Source organism: Polistes fuscatus, unplaced genomic scaffold, assembly GCF_010416935.1.
Source record: "Polistes fuscatus isolate 324 unplaced genomic scaffold, CU_Pfus_HIC Scaffold33, whole genome shotgun sequence".
Classification (NCBI taxonomy): Eukaryota; Metazoa; Arthropoda; class Insecta; order Hymenoptera; family Vespidae; genus Polistes; species Polistes fuscatus.
In genome coordinates, this window is record NW_025113111.1 from 330,080 (window position 1) to 333,293 (window position 3,214).

At 32.1% G+C, this 3,214-nt stretch overlaps 1 long non-coding RNA gene across 1 annotated transcript; it reads right to left on the reverse strand.

The window, feature by feature from the left end:
• Window positions 1–704: 704 nt before the first annotated feature.
• Window positions 705–1,053, reverse strand: LOC122520411. Its single transcript, XR_006304528.1, has 2 exons — window positions 863–1,053; window positions 705–798 (listed from the first exon to the last, which is right to left on the reverse strand). It is a non-coding gene; the product is annotated as an uncharacterized LOC122520411 (long non-coding RNA).
• Window positions 1,054–3,214: the final 2,161 nt, after the last annotated feature.

Genomic DNA, 3,214 nt, shown 5'->3' on the forward strand with positions numbered 1-3,214 from the left:
TTTTATGTCGAGAAAACCCAGCACATTTCGAGCATTGTGGACAACTGACGGTGCGTTACGTATTGTCGAAGTCGAGCGCTCAGACTTACTGACGCAAGTAGATCACAGTTCCTTTTAACGTAAATAGTACATTTTACAATAGGTGAAATAGTACTATAATAATGCAATAATACATTACAAAATATAAATTTTTATTTTAGTGTATTTTTTTTTATAATTTTTGTCGAACAAACTTGAAATATTTAGTAATAAACAATTTAAATACATTATGATTTGTAACATTGGTGTTTATTAAAACATACTGGATGAATTCCTTTTTTACATTGCGCGCAAATTAAATGCGATCTTTTTATTACATTTTTGGTGCTACAGACGACGCATTGTCGCAAATTACGGCCTGGCAACTTTTCTAATCCAAATTTTTTTTCTTTTATAAAACAATGTGATTATTCGTTTCTTGAACTATTAATTCCCACAGTGTCGAATCAAAGAATAGTTCGAAAAATTCAATCGGTTTACTCTGGCTGGAGAAATTAGATCGCGAATCAGATTCTTCGCTAGGCTCCAGAGAATCATGTTGATTCGAAACGTCTTCAGCAACTGGTAGACTGAACTTGAATGAACTTTGATGCGATAAATCAGTATCGCTATCCTCTGAACTACTCAGAATTCGTTGTCTTATGCGCTTTACCGGAACAATGCAATCGTCATCGTCGACGATAATATTATCGTTTGTGATCATATGATCACATGGATTTGTGTTTGTGCTTACAGATTTTCTTTTTCGATTCATTATACCTATTTAGGGATGCACCAAATTTAGAAAAGTTAAATAGTAAATCGAGATTAATTTTTTACTTACTTTGTGCATTGCTTCGTCTAATCATTTTAAAACACACAATTATTAATAATGAAAAGAATTATTAACTGAAGAATACGGAATAATACGTCCGATCACTTCGCAAACTGCAATAAAAGTGACGGAGCGATGAAAAAAAAACACGAGAATCACGTTACCTATCACACACAAGAAGCGCTATTGCGTCGCTTGGTATTTTTCGACATCAAATTAAACAAGCGCTATCGCGCTACTTCGGTATTTTCGTACATATATAGGGAAAGCGCGATCGCGCCGTTTGGGATTCTTCGATAGTGTTTTTTCAATACCGTCTGGGACTCAAACGGTTAATATGAGATATATCTCACACTTCTTTTGATTATAGGAGTTACTGGGTTGAACTTAGAAAAACGTAAACATAAGACATAAAAAGACGTAATACATAAGACATAAGAAGACATAAAAGGACTTAAGACATAAGACGTAATAATACTATCATAAGGCCTAATAAGACGTAATAAGGCCACCATAAGAACTAACAGGAACCTACTCTTTTCCTTTTTTCCTGTTCTTATATCCTATGCATCTGTCATACCTCCGATGAAGGGGGGAAGGAGACGCAGGGCGGTCCTAGTTCTTTTCCGATCCATCATTGGTCATCAACCGTCTTTCTTCCAAGCATTAGTGACGCCTTAGAGTGGGATCACGTCCAAAGGTTCTCAGAATCTCCCAGTCTAATCCACCACATGTTATTTGTTTAGAAACATATGCTCGATCCTTTCTCTTAAGAGGACCTTATCCCTCAGATTCTATAACATTACAAATCTTTCATCTATCTTCTGTAAACTAAGATTAGAGTATCCTAGACCTATCCTAAATTAATATTATTTCTTAACACGTTCACACCGGGGTGACCCACCAGTGGGTCACTTATTTTCAGAAAATTAGTCGTTAAAAAAATAAGTTGATTTTATTTTTTCTCAACATTACATATAAAAATTAAGTATTATAAACATTAACATTCAATATTCTAATCTGATAACAATTATTTATTTATACTTATGCAACTTTTCAAAACATTCTAAGCATAATGTGGGCTGGCCCTTACAACGCGTACAATATGTCGTTACTTTTTTCCTTTTTTTCGCGGCATATAATCTATTTTGTATTTTTGATAATTGCTTGTAACATTATTTACATCGTTTTTTTGTGTTCCTGGCAGCCCCATTTCTGAATTTTTCCCTGCATAAATCTCAATATTATAGGTATAACTTTCAGGAAGGCACAGTTTGTATGCCTTTGTGCCATACTTATGACGCTTGCCTGGAATGTATTGACGAAAAATAAGACGTCCACTCCACGGAATCATATTTTCGTCAATAACAATGTTTTTTCAAGGTTTAATAGTGCTTTTAAATGTGTGCACAATTGCTTCAAATACATTTCTTATTTTATGTAATTGATCTTCTGCTCTAACCGTGGTATTGTCGAAAGAGTGTAAATATTATAGAATAGATATAAATCGGTCACGTTTCATCGCATTTTTAATACGAGCGTCATTTGGTTATTTAAAATTTCCCATGCAGTCAAAATGACTGCTTTTGGGCAATATAGGTATAACATATATATACAGGAAATAAAGGAGGGGGAGGGGGAGGTAACTACAATTATTAATAAACGCATTTATATGTTGTACAAAAAGTCACAAAATTTTAAGTAATTGTGTCACGATATACATAACTATTTTTCTAATTGAAATTAAAAAGCAGTCAAAATGATATCCTTAGGCAATCTAGTTTTTAATCGGTTACCAAAATAAAATTTTTGATTAAAGTAAGCCATTTTCTATTTTTTTATTGTAATTTTTGAATTCTAATGTAAAATCAGAAAATGATCGGTTTTTCAGGGATCTACAATATTTTACACGTTTAAAATATCATAACTTTAGAAATTTCTGATATAGTGTATTTCCTTATGAATGTTTACCATAGATTGAGTTTCCGAAAAATTACTTTGAAATATTTAAAAAATATTTTCAGAATCATTTTCAATGAAAAATTTAATTTTACTTATTCGTCAAAAGCATTTACATTTACAAACTATTGAGCACTATAATGCTTCGTTATTTATCACAGATTTTTTTTTTAAATTTCAGATATTTCGTCATATAACAAATAAAAGTAAAAAAGAAATAATCTGCAGTGTTGTTCATAGCTTATATTGTTTACTCGTTGAGATATCGTGGGAGGTCCACACAAGCGCTAAATCTATTACCGCTGGCCGAATTATCAATCTTTAAACTTTTGGAAATTATTCCCACATACAATCTCATCAAATATCTATTTATTTTTACGGAATTTTTAAAAAAATGGCAAG